The 15,128-nt window shown below is 35.1% G+C and overlaps 1 protein-coding gene across 2 annotated transcripts in view; it reads left to right on the top strand.

Annotated features, from left to right (window-relative positions):
* The window catches only part of LOC138710223 (uncharacterized), a 481,621-nt gene that overhangs the window by 47,166 nt on the left and 419,327 nt on the right, over positions 1 to 15,128 (top strand). The window lies entirely within an intron of this gene.

Genomic DNA, 15,128 nt, shown 5'->3' with positions numbered 1-15,128 from the left:
CGTTGTTCGTAATGCAATTCTAACCATATTACTTGTCAAGCAATCAAAAGCACTATGAATAAATTTTTTTTATGGCCCGTGACTACAAAAATGGTATTTACAACTAACTGTGAAAAGCAGATAGACACTAACCCTTTATTGAAGAAACTACCCATCCAGCCCATTCAAGAATCCTGACTACATTTTTCGGCTCGTGTGCCACAACTGGAGGAGCAAAAGGAACAATTTTGAGAAACGTGAAGAAGATCGTGATATCTGTGTGTCCGCAATGGGCTCTGCGAACTGAGGTGTAAACTGGTTGTGAACGGAGGTGCGTGCGACACACTTGTTCTCGCTTTCTGGTGTATCGGTATTCCAGTTGCCTAAATCTGCGTGCAGACGACTCAGTGCACCTATTCATTGTTCTCCCTGAGTTCTGTTCTGCCCTGTTCTTTTATATTCTGTTTTATTCTCTCCCATTGTGTACTACGTATTACTTTGATCTCTTCTATCCCAGTTTACTTAACTTAACTTGTCTTGTTCTGTTCTATTTCAGTCCTAACGTTTTCTATTGCGTTGTTTTTATTTACTCTCTTCACTTTTCTTTTATTATTTTCCATTATGTTCTATTTTATTCCATTCTTGTTTACTATTTTTGTTCTGTTGTATCTTATTTCGCTCTTGTATTTAGTCTTCTGTTATGTTATAATTTATTTCACTATATTTGATCCATTTTATTCCATTATACTTACTTACTGGCTTTTAAGGAACCCGGAGGTTCATTGCCGCCCTCACATAAGCCCGTTATTGGTTCCTATCCTGAGCAAGATTAATTCATTCTCTATCATCATATCCCACCTCCCTCAAATCCATTTTAATATTATCTTCCCATCTACGTCTCGAGTCCTCAAAGGTCTTTTTCCTTCCGGTCTCCCAACTAACACTCTATATGCATTTCTGGATTCGCCCATACGTGCTACATGCCCTGCCCATCTCAAACGTCTGGATTTAATGTTCCTAATTATGTCAGGTGAAGAATACAATGCGTGCAGTTCTGCGTTGTGTAACTTTCTCCATTCTCCTGTAACTTCATCCCTCTTAGCCCCAAATATTTTCCTAAGCACCTTATTCTCAGATACCCTTAACCTATGCTCCTCTCTCAAAGTGAGAGTCCAAGGTTCACAACCATAAAGAACAACCGGTGATATAACTGTTTTATAAATTCTAACTTTCAGATTTTTTGACAGCAGACTGGATGATAAAAGCTTCTCAACCGAATAACAGGCATTTCCCATATTTATTCTGTGTTTAATTTCCTCCCGAGTATCATTTATATTTGTTACTGTTGCTCCAAGATATTTGAACATCTCCACCTTTTTATTCCATTATATTTCACTATATTCTCCACTGTTTTCCTGTAATTTTATCAGTTTTATTTGGTTTCCTTTCAGTGCCTTTATCCTCTGTTTTATTCTATATCGTGATCTGTCATATTCATTTCTATTGATTTCGTCTATTCTACTCTAGTCTATTCTTTTTACTTTTTTCTCTTTTATTTTCCGCTTATTGGATGCTATTCTTTCTATACATTTTTTATCTAAATTGGTTTTGTTCTCTTCTTTTTACTATACTCTGTTCTATTCTACTTTGTTTCATTCAGTTATTCTCTTCTTTTCTGGTTTCTTCTGTTCTATTCTACTTTTTATCATATATTCTATTGTTTTTCTATTTTGTTTTATAAAATGTCAATTTAATTTTGTTTAATTTTGTTAAATTCCGTTTGTCATACTCTATTCGAATTTGTTCCTCTGTTCTACATTATTTTGTTACATTCTGTGTTTCTCTGTTTTACTTTTTCTTAATATTCTTTTCTGTCAACTGAAATTTAAACACACTTTTATAAGTTTGTATTAAAATCAGTATGTCCTTCATAATATATACAGTAACAGTAACAGCAGTAGTATTTCATTTGTCGACAATTTTTTTATTATCCAATTTAATAAACCTTATTTCACCCTGAGGTATATTAGGGTTATAGTTGGCATCAAAATACATATTTTATAACCAATAAACAATAGTAAAATTATAATATAAAATAGTGGTCAAAGTTACAATTCACATGAATTATGTAGAAGAATGCACCTTAAGGAAAGAATGGATCCTGTTAAAGATTAATGAGATGTTTGAGGAATAATCAATTCAAAGATATATAAGAATGTCTAACCGTTTTAGAGTAAATACACGACCTAAAAAGATAATCAAGAGTACATTAATATAACAAAGTTTGACTTTCACTTTCAAATGAATACTTAATTCATTGATTAAAGTTCTCGTTAACACTTTGTTAAAAACATAAAATTTACACTGTCACACGTTAAAAGTGTTAAAATTGTTTAAAAAGGTATTTACCTTCGACAGACGGCCCGTTTCGACGCTGTTTGTCGTCGTCTTCAGTGTCTCTTGAACCACTGCTGATTTTGGCTCTGCGATCTGCAGTTGTCGATGGTAGGGGTGGGGGTGTGTTGTTCCTATGGTGGGGGTTGGCTGTGTATGTTATGACGTATTATGATGTCAAACAATGTGTGCGTATTAAACTGTAGTTGCGTATTAAGTATGTAATGTGGGTGTGCTATTGTATTCTTATATATTTCGTATTGTTCTAGGATATTTAACTGTAAACCTTTTGGTGTGATGTGTAAAATTTCCATATCTGTTTCTATATTATTGTAGTCATGATTATTGTCGATAATGTGATCTGCGTAATTTGACACCATAGACTTAGTTAACAAAATAAAACACAAACACATTCCACACAATACAACATTAGCATCATTTGACATCGTAAATCTATATACAAACATACCAGTAACAGAAACACTAGAAATACTTCGGGAAATGCTTATCAAAAATAACATACCACAGACTCATATTAACGAAATTTTACACATCACAGAAATTATTACTAAACAAAATTATTTCACACATAACAATAAATACTATACACAAACGGAAGGATTACCAATGGGTTCACCTATATCAAGTATATTAGCTGAAATCTTTATTCACAACATAGAACAAACACACATACTAAATACCGACAACAACAAACACGCAGAGAAAATAATGTACTGGCATCGATATGTAGATGACATAATAGTCTTATATAATGGAAACAAAAGACAAATAGAAAACCTACATCAACAACTCAACAAAATACACCCCAAATTAAAATATACAGTAGAAATGGAACATAAGCAAGCTATAAACTTCTTAGACATCACCATAACCAAAACAAATAACAGACACGAATTCAAAATATATAGGAAACCCACTACAACCACAACACATATACACAATTCATCAAATCATCCCGTACAACATAAGCATGCGGCTTTCCGTACAATGACACATAGATTAATTAATATACCAATGAACAATGACAACTACACGGAAGAATTAAACACAATAAAATATATAGCACAAGACAATGGATACAACCCTAACATAATAGACACACTAATAAAAAAGGCAAAACAAAAACAGACCAAACCAACACAAACAGCACGCGAGAAAAAATACATAACATTAACATATCACAATACGAATACCCACAAAATCGCAACTCCATTCAGAAAACTAAAGTACAAAATTGCATACAAAACAAATAATACAACACAGAAATTCTTAAACAACCACACTAAACATTCAAATATATATAATTCAACTGGAGTTTATAAATTAAAATGCAATAGTTGCCCACATTTTTACATAGGACAGACAGGAAGATCCTTTCATACAAGATACAACGAACATATTAAAGCTATAACCAAACCTTACATTACATCAAATTACGCAGATCACATTATCGACAATAATCATGACTACAATAATATAGAAACAGATATGGAAATTTTACACATCACACCAAAAGGTTTACAGTTAAATATCCTAGAACAATACGAAATATATAAGAATACAATAGCACACCCACATTACATACTTAATACGCAACTACAGTTTAATACGCACACATTGTTTGACATCATAATACGTCATAACATACAGACAGCCAACCCCCACCATAGGAACAACACACCCCCACCCCTACCATCGACAACTGCACATCGCAGAGCCAAAATCAGCAGTGGTTCAAGAGACACTGAAGACGACGACAAATAGCGTCGAAACGGGCCGTCTGTCGAAGGTAAATACCTTTTTAAACAATTTTAACACTTTTAACGTGTGACAGTGTAAATTTTATGTAATACTTAATTCATGAACAATGCAAAAGTTAAGAGTAATAAAAGGATATTACAAGCAATGATTTACGGTTACAAGTTACATACGTGATTCAGGAACAAGTACAATAATTGAAATAATAACACACGTAATGACTTATAACTAGACTTCGTTGAATTGCCACACGCAGCATGCTACCAGGTTGCCGATGTACGGTAGTATAGAGGAGATGAGCGGCCGCCCGGTCTCGTAGTAGCAGCAGTTCATGTTAAGAGTTGTGACCGGTCCAAATAGATAGAGCAGCTACAGCTAATGCATAGGTACCTATGTAAGCACTTGTTTTTGCATTACTATGGTTGGAATAGTCAAAGCTTAACATGTGTTCAGTGCAGACAAGAATTCAATCAAACATACTACAACGAGAGTGTTGCTGTTCCAAACAATTGCCCCTGGAATACCCTTATCCCCGCAGCCAGTCTTGACCCATTGGGGAACGTGGTTGGATGTTGTTAATTATTATGCAGAACATTACAGCAAAATAATGGAGGTAATTGATGCATTGGATAGCACAGACAGATCCGCTGTTGCAGCTGTAAAATCATTGCCTTCTGAACAGCTATTGGAAGATATTCTGTTCATTGATTCTAATTTAAAAATCGTGTCCAGAGCATCACCCTGTTAGAATCGTCTAATATACAACTCTCAGAAGCCCTTAATATAGTGTATAAAGTATCACAAACCTTTATCCAAAACAACAATTCACTAATTTCAGAAAAAGTGAAATGTAAGTTGAGAAACATTATTGCTAAAAATTGTGCCTATTCACAACTTCGTATTATAAGTGATGTACTATCACGTCACGACAAGACGTCTGATGTTGGTGTACTAAAAAGTAGTGACTTTCCGTTCTTCAAATATGCACGTATTACATCGTGTGTTGTTGAACGTACATATTCCCAATATAAAAACTGTTTAGCCTAAGTGACCATCGGAGGAGGTTACTTTGCAGTCGCTCAAAATGTAAGTAACTCTTCACTGCAATGCACATATTCAAGGATGATGTGAGTATATTACATTAAATTTTGAAAGTTAATATATCTCACTACAAAATAATTGTGTATTTACATGTTTAGACTTTCCTGCTTCAATGATCGTTCATTATATTTATTGAATGCAGGATATCAGGTTTTATTGTAACCGTAGTATACTGCTCAGTGTTTACATAAGAGGCATACTCCATCCGTTGCACGTCCCCTTCTCATACAGTCTATACCACGTGCGTAGTAAACCTTACGATTGTCGTGGCAATTCCACGAAATCTACTTATAACTAACGAATACCGAAATTCTTGAAGGGCAATATGTAATAGTAGGGGCAATACAAAAGATTTAAAAACAAATGTAAACAGTAAAGGAATAGTAGAAAAATTGACTTAAAATTACAAGTTAAACACATTCTTTTTAAAGCAATAGGTAACAACAAAGAGATACTAATATCAATACGCTGACTGTAGTTACAGATTGAACACATTATTTTAAAAACAAACAAGCAAAGGATAAATAGCTATTTTCAGGCATTATATACATGGACCATGTCTTTAATTCACATCTTTTTGACGTTACTTCGTATATTATTTTGTGTTTCAATCTATTTCAATTTGTTATTTTTCACTGTAACAAAAATATGTTTCATAAAGCCTCAAGGAATTTCTCTATATTTATTGTATCATGGTACTCTTTGTCAATGGCAAACTGTAATGGTTATAGGAAGAAATGTATGTATGTATGTATGTATGTATGTATGTATGTATGTATGTATGTATGTATGTATGTATGTATGTATGTATGTATGTATGTATGTATGTATGTATGTATGTATGTATGTATGTATGTATGTATGTATGTATGTATGTATGTATGTAAGTATTAGCTATTAAACATATTATTGTCGACAATTTCAACTGCACAGATTACTAAGAGTCAAAATTAAACGTAGACGAAAAATGGCGGACAATATTTTGCCTCGATCCCTCTTTTAGAGTCAGGTTATTTCACGTGCAGTAAACCTATTATACGGGCCTAACAGCTTTACATCCCTCCCGAAGGAAACCATGGCAAGGATCCTATCACCTTTAAAAACTATCACTCTCGGCAGAGTTTCAAGGCATAAACCTCTTATTCATCGAGCAGCATGGTAACATTAACACATCTGAGAATGATCGTATATGCACATGTACACACATGTATGTTTGCAATACAGATGCCTACGTAAGCTTATATGTTTTAGAGAGAAATGTTGGAAAAGTAAAAAGGGAATAATGGGAAAGAAATAAAGAATAGTACATTATGCAACGAGCCTATAATGAAGGTAATTAAGAAGTGAGTATGGATATTTATGAAACGAGCGCAAGCGAGTTTCATAATTTTTATACGAGCTTCTTAATTACCATTATAGGCGAGTTTCATACGACTTTTTATGCTCGATATTATTAATTTTAATTGTATCTGACCTTCAGCAATGTTCCGTATGTTGTGAGATGTGCGCAGACGCGAAAGTATTGATTTTTTCCGAGGAACAGATGTCCATATTGACCTTGCTAGGCCATGAGAACCTACAGAGATAACATTGAAATTAAATTAGGCATTGAAAAACGAGATGACAAATTGAATTTATTTGAATATTATTTACAATTAACGCTAATTATTATAGTAACAGAACATAACCTTCTGCGACAGTATTGGATTTCCAGCCTCCGTGACTTTTCGCTAATTCTCTTTCGATTGCATATCCGAGAATAATCGATACTTGCGGTTTTATAACGGTAGAAAGCTGACCTGTCATTGGCTGAACAGTTTTAACCTGAGTCGTCATTGGCTGAAAGACCTGACCTTTAATGAGTAGGTGTACTTTAATGACATGCATTAAAGGTCTGCTACCAGGTGTATAATTACTACGTTTCGGCATGGTCGAGCATAAAGAAAATTAAGGAACAGATGTTAGAAAGAAATGGGTCGATAACAGAGACACACAGACAAATAATTTAGTAGCTATAAAATACTTTCGTTTAGAGAGGACATGCATATATTTTAAGCTTCTGTCAAATTCATTATGATATTTGCGTCTTAACATATTTTTCTTAACTACGTATACAATGTTCTCTGTTTTCATTTGCACTCAAAATGACGCTGTTGTCTCGCCGATTAGGTTTTAATCAAGAACTGGAGACATAAAAAGAAGAAAGAAAAGCATATTTGTCTTTTATCATTAAATACAAAGTTTAAGCACAAAGGAAAGGAGAGAGAAGTTACTTACCAAAGTTTATAACGTTCAAAATTGGCATATTCAAAGTTCTGTAAGAGTTTACGTCACCTCCAACCTGTAAACATCGTTACGGATATCATAAAATCTAACGGCACATACTATCATGCTCAGAAACAAGAGCGGGGTGAGTTCAGAAACGACTTTACGGATTTTGAGCACAGTCAATACGTTACGGAGACATCGTAAACTTCTACTCGATGTGGCATATTCTGTTGCCATAGTAATCCTATTTGCAGACGACTGTGCTCATCTTAATACGTTTTCTATAGGCTAATGAAATATTTTACTGCTTGCCACACTTGCTTTCATATATAAATGTCACATGGTTATTGTTGCCGTCTTCAGACTCGTTCGTTTACGTCATTTTGGATCAGGGATGCAAGAAATGATTGCATGTCACACCTGGCCTCAGACATAGATCAGAGGAAGATTTCCACCAAAGGTCGGAGTTTAGTTCTATGAGAAATGTAGCGAACAGAATGGCTATAGATCAGGATCTCTCGGAGTACCATTCTCATTCAATAATAGTTCCATTATGTGTATCATACACGCACACCATTATGCTTTAGAGGTGTGAGAAAACATGTACTTGTTACATCTGGTCTTATACAAGGAATTCCTATGCAGATTGGTCAGCCACCGGCGTAGCTCAGTCAGAAAAAGAGGAAATAGACTAGAGCATTAATGCCAGGTCTGTGATACGGTGTCGCGGAACTATTAGAATCCGAGTGCCCGCAAGAATCGGCATAAGTAGCATCGATTTTCAAGTCATTGCATTTCGTAAACGAGAAAAAAGCGAATCGAACGACTATCACATGTTTCTTAACGAACGAAAATTATCTTAAAATACGAGTAGGGGAGACTGTTGAACCTTTAGCATAGTGTACCTTTGAACATTTTTTGTTTTTTAATTTTTGCTGCTACCTAGAAGACTCAAATTGAAGTAGATTGTAGAGAAAGCCGCTAAGTAGCTCTGGTCGTAGTTTCAGTTTGATTTACTGCAAAGTGTGAGTTCTGTAGACAAAAGGAGTTTTTTAGTACCAAAAGTAAACATTTCTTTCATTGATATATGTTTTCTAACACAAAACCAGATTGTATTTGTTAATATCTTTCAAGTACAGTGAGAATCATGTGGTGAGTAATAACATATTTTAATTTCCATTATTTATTCGAATCTCTAGTTCTGGGAGCCATATTTGTTTAAAAGTGCACCCTCTTGTACCATTGAACACAAAACATGTTGTACCATGGAACATGTTCCAAGGTACAAAATACTATCAGTTTTTGTTTTTCTTTTATTTTAAGATCATGTCACGAAGTATGTCTGGAGTTAAGAGGTTCCCAGTTGATCCAGATGTCTTGAAGAAAGCTGTTGAAGCAGTTATTGCTACTCCAGGAAATAAAATCTGAATCAGAGAAGCCTGCTCTGGTTTATGATGGCAAATACATTTTAAATATGATTGTCAATTTTTACAGCTATATTCCCACCTACATTCCAGCTGTTCCAACTTACAAGAGGGTATGTTTCAAGGTACATGAACCTGTTGTACCTTTGAACACATTACATATCCCTTCAGTTTATTTTTTCCATCCTTAACAGATCTATTAAACAGGAAAATACATACAGGACGTTGTAAAGGAATCTTCACTAATTATTTCAAGCATTTTTTTTATTTAAAATATTTCATTTTCCAAAATAAAAAAAAAAAATAAAATTTGAAAAGTGTTTAGAGGTACAACAGTCTCCCCTACATGCATTTTCATTAAATTCAAGCACCACGACCTGGGACGGTTCCCTTGTCACTATGTTAACATTGCATCCAGAAGTTGAGGATGTTCACAGTCACCAACTCGCACTATTCGGATTTTTTATGTTACGTTTAGCTTAATCTGATTCTCTGTTCACAGATTATGACCTAAGTAACCTATTCTTGTTTCAGTAACACTTTAACTTAAGGGACCAAATCGTAATTATCCATAACAAGGCAGGTGATTATTGAGATGCTTAACAATGCTACTTGGTGGACAAATTGTAATTTTGATGAACACTTGTTTCAGTCATGTAAACTAAATAGCAAATGATCATATCAAAATGCAACAGATAGGCTATTCAATTTTTTATTTTAATAGGAGACTTTAATATTTTTCAAGCTTGCAAACTTACGAATGAAAAATTCAGTGGTGTTTATAGTTTATAAATTATTATTTAATGTTTATATCATGCAATAATTTCTAGACTTTTGTTATTAATGCACATAAACTTAATATATTTTTACGTTAATAGTAATGCAATGCATATACAGGGACATCATTTTATTTTTACTTCAATTTTTATTGTACCTGAGTTTTTGAATGTAATTCACTCCCACCCCCTCTACTAGCCAACTTTCAATCGTCCTCCACATAGAACCAAGGCCGCGTATGCAGTCAAAGTATCCTTACGGTCATAGTGAACACTACTGAGATAGTGAGTATAGTACGTTCCAGAAATATGTTCGCGTTTTCCAGTGACGAAAGGACTTTCAATATTGAATCATATTTTCGTACAGATACTGTCGTCCGTTTGCCTACGCCGCATCCCGGTTTCCCCCACCCGCTTCTGCTCGCCCCTCTGTAAAGGCTAGTGGCTGGGCTGTCTTAGCTCTTTTCTGAAAACATTAATTTCTGTTAGGAATTGGACGTCTACATAATATTATAAGTTTACAACTGGTTAAAATAACTTAAATAAAAGGGCCTCGTTAAATAATTAATTGTCACGTGATTTTCCCCCTTTCTATGACCCTGCGACAAAAGCACTTGGACGGACAGTAGATAGCATGTTTGAGAAATTTTATCTTTTCGGATCGGGCAGATGTGAAGATTGAATTTACAGTACGTAAGGTACTCTTTTATAGAGTAGGTATAGAATTAACATCTGAGATACTTTAACAGTGTTAAATGTCACTTCAAGAATAGTGTCTAGTGACCGTTTGAGTTCCCCTCATTTGAATTCCATTTGAAATAATCGTTCGTCTCAGGCTTGTGGCTATTATGGTTGAGATGGTTAATACAAAGAAGATATAATTTATACATTAAAATTAACCCTAACGTCTGGCAGCATAGCTTATAAATAAGCAACATCTTGTCTCGTTTATTCCTATACTATCATACTCGAAGAAAATGTCTTGGAAAGTTACTTATTTTATTTTGACTAGATGTTTCTTACATTAAACTGTTCAGAGAAATGATTTTTTCATACTGCTTCCAAAAGTCAAGTTCCCACCGACCCGAACGACTATAGACAATCAGTATCCTGCCAACCATATCAAAAGCACTGGAAAGAATCGTACACAGACAAATTACTAACTACATGAACGAACACAAACTATTCGACAAGTATCAGTCAGGTTTCAGAGCTGGACACAACACAAGCACTGCTCTACTTAAAGTGACAGAAGACATTCGTGAAGCAATCGACTCTAATAAAGTAACAATACTAACACTTCTTGACCTTAGCAAAGCTTTCAACTCTGTAAATTTCGACCTGCTCACCCATAAATTCAGAAATCTGCATTTGTCAGAGACTGCTGTGAGTTGGTTCGAATCCTACTTACGGGAAAGACAACAATGTGTTGTATCCGGGAATCGAAGCTCTTCCTGGCTTAACGTAACATCAGGTATACCACAGGGTTCGGTACTCGGACCATTGTTGTTCACAATATATGTCAGTGATATTACATCTCATGTAAGGCATTGTAACTATCACTTGTATGCTGACGACCTTCAATGCTACATCTCTTCCCGCTTAGATCGAATAAATGACGCTATAGATAAATTGAACAAAGACATTGACTCGATTGTGACATGGACAAAGAAATTCCATCTTAATATCAATCCTGGAAAGACACAAGCAATCATATTAGGACACAAACGGCAAACCGACGCTGTAAAGCACCTCGACATTTCCCCCGTTAAAGTAAGTACAGTGCATATCCCTTTCAGTTCTTCGGTAAAAAATCTTGGCATTCACATGGATAATAATCTCAACTGGGACATGCAAATCACAGAAACCTGCAGAAAAGTATATTCTATTATTCATGTGCTAAAAAGGATAAATGTTCATCTTCCCTCTTGCTTAAAAAAGTCCCTTGTGCAGACCCTTGTATTTCCCTATTTTGACTATGCTGACATTTTACTGACTGACCTTTCCAGCGACAACAAAATGAAACTTCAACGTGCTCATAATTTGTGTGTACGTTTTGTAAGCAATGTTCGTAAATATGATCATATTACCCCATCCCTGGAAGCAATAGGTTGGCTTAAACTAGATAAGAAAAGAAATTTACATTCACTTCTCTTTCTCTTCGAAATCTTGAACTCTTCTATTCCTTCGTACCTGTCGTCTCGCTTCACTTACCTTTCTTCCCACCACAATCTGAACACACGCTCTCGCCATGAAACAATACTAACAATACCATCCCATCGCACCTCCTCATACTCATCCTCTTTCACAATAGCCCTGCCAAGACTCTGGAATTCGTTACCTGCTAGCATCAGGGACTGTCGAAATAAAATTGAATTCAAACGCAAACTTACTAGGCACTTGGTCAGTAATTGAGACTCGTTCAGACATGGTTTCTTGTAAATAGTTATTTTATTCTACCACAAAATATCTCAATATCCGGTAATTTCATTACCATAGAATTTTGTTATTGTAGGTTTAATTTGTAATTTAGTAAATACAAAAATATTCTTTGTTCTTAACTTCTATGATAAAATGTCTAGCTTTTATTAATCAGGTATTCTTGTCGTACTTTAATTTTTATTGTAATTGTAATTGTAAATTTAATATTAATTGTAATCTTATTGTTCATGTTATAGTTGTAATCCCCTGGTAGAGGGGCAGAGAAGGCCTGACGGCCTTATCTCTACCAGGTTAAATAAATAAATCTAATCTAAAATCTAATCTAATCTAATACTAAACCAGAAATTGACAGTGAAACCGTGGTTCTGAAGTGTTGACGTGAGTTCGTCTAGATCCGTCTTTAATAATCTTTCCTAGCAACTATGCACTCTTAACGGGACAGTGACATAACTCGTATATTTGCTTAGTAAGTAATAAACAATGCTAATAATTGTTAAAATATTGTAAATATAAATAAATATAGTATACTATCTTAAACTTCTTTATTTAGACTGCTGATAATTTTATATCCGAGGCGCAATATTATAAAGGTTTTAGTATTTCAGTTTTCTTAAGTTTAACTAGATCTACTCTTACTCTCTTCATTACCTGATTCCGTTACAATGTTCCTTCAGTCGGAATTCTATAGTGAGCCTTCGGAACGTCTAAAGAATTGTTATTGTAAAAACATCGCGGTGTGGCTGTGTTGGGGACACTGTCGTGGGTCTTACGTGAATACGTTTGGCTTAGATCAGACCAGGACAGCATACAACACTGTGACGTCACCTCTCTCCGCTCTGCCATCTCGCATTCGCCGTCTGTGTTAAGGGTCTGTGAAATGTGGACAGCAGTTTGCAGGGAGGGTGGAGAGGGTATTTGGCGTGCAGGTAGCAGTGATTTAGGCGATAAATAAAAGTGATCTGTGTTCATAACACAGTTTTGCCTGGGTATCCCAATGGTAATGTTAACTCAATTGCACATCTTGTGTTCTGATTATAAATAATTCAATTTTTGCTCTATTATGCGAAAATCAATCTATAGCAAAGACAGTCTCATATGATGGACACTTTCCTGTATCTAATAGTCGCATAGTATTTCATTCAGTTAATTTGGCGAAACAAATATATAGTAAAATAATACAAGTTTTATTATGCACGTTCATTTGTACGTCAAGATATCCTTTATTTATAATGGCTGCAATCACACAATGTGTTTAAAAATAATTAGAAATAATTAAACCTTTTCTGTATTTTATGAAAAAAATACATACAAACTACATTTTCTTTTCTCTGTAATTTGGAAGAAGGCACAGAACGATTAATTATGTTGACATTTTTCTGCATTTTTTGTTTATTTTTTCTTTAACTAATTTATCAATATTGGGACATAATGACTGGGCAATATATAATTAAGACTGCATGTTAGGTTGTGATCTGACAAGGTACTTCTTGATTTAGGTTTAGCAAGTTTCATAACAGAAAATATTGTTCGCATACAACCATAAGAACCAAGCATACAAAATACCTATGCAGCAAATGCATACAATCTGGGGAATCTGGCTTGGTAGAAATTCCTGTAAAAGTCAACCAAGTCCTTGTTGTGTTTATATTTGTCCTTCAACAAATCGTCACATTGTAAATTTAACAGTTCCAATTGGTACCTGCTAGGAACATCTTTGAAAGGGTTGCAAAGAGCTGAAGTATAGTAGAAACTGTTCTACATCTTGAAACTTCGACTCCACTGGCTAAGATCTTGTAAAATTTGCACATATTCTTATGAGAGACTAATGTCCGGATCACGCACTTGCGATAACTTTGAAAAATGCAGTTTCCAGCCAGCAGTTGATTTATCCATAGAGCCAATGACAGTTTTAACGCTTCAACTTTATCGTATATATCTGTTACGATGAGAACCTTGCCCTGAAGTGAGGTATTTAAATCGTTTAAGTGGTCTGTTAAATCCGCACGGAAAGCCAAGTCACAAATTCAGGTATTTTCTTGCAACTCGGGAACAGGCTGATTTAGACTAGTCACGAATAATGCTATTTCTTCTCTTAACTCAAAGAAACGCCGTTTATGTAGGCAGCTTTGCATTACTATGCTCTCACCTGACGTCACACGAAATGAGGGATGTGCTCTTCCTCCACGAACGTCACACAGTCTGAAACTGTCTTCCGCTGGCTTAGATCGACAGATCCAGACGAGATCTTTCATTTTGCTTCAAAATCAGCGCGCTAGCACGTCGGAGTCGTGAGAAATACTACCCGGAAATTTTCTCCCACGCTCAAAATGTCACTAGTCTGCGAGTGAAACTCAAGGTCATGATTGCAACGTAGTCGTATACTCGACCGAACGAGACCACATTTATTTCATTCGTGGTGTTAGTAACGAAGTTCTATTGTCGGAATGGATCCCTCTGAAAATGTTACATCGTCGTTTCCGTCCTGATACCCCATGTGTCGGTCTGATTTTAAAGACATATTCAGGACAAAAATTCTCATTATATGGCTTTTAATGTTTAACTATCACATTCTGGAGCATAACAATCCAGTATATGAATGAATGAATATAATGGGAGGAGAAATAATTACAAGGTACGAGAACACGCGTCCTTGCAAGGGAATTTGGAGCTGAGAGGAAGCGTCTATGTGGGTTCCAAACCAGTTGGCCACTTGTCTTACTTCGATTTTCGTTGTTTCAGTTTAAAGAACAATATAGAATTTTGAATGCAAAATGCTGAAAATGGACTAACCTAATAAGCTATCACATGTAACCGAATACAGCCTAACCATTAAGTATGTAATGGAAAACCATGAAGTCAAATACAAATTTACAGTAATCATCTGTACTTCTTCGGTGGCCCTTCGATGTACTAGTGTTGTCTTTATGTGAAAAAATAACAGTAAGGGATGTCACAGAATATTTAC

Source organism: Periplaneta americana, chromosome 12, assembly GCF_040183065.1.
Source record: "Periplaneta americana isolate PAMFEO1 chromosome 12, P.americana_PAMFEO1_priV1, whole genome shotgun sequence".
In the NCBI taxonomy this organism is placed as follows: domain Eukaryota; kingdom Metazoa; phylum Arthropoda; class Insecta; order Blattodea; family Blattidae; genus Periplaneta; species Periplaneta americana.
This window is presented reverse-complemented; position numbering and strand designations above follow the sequence as displayed.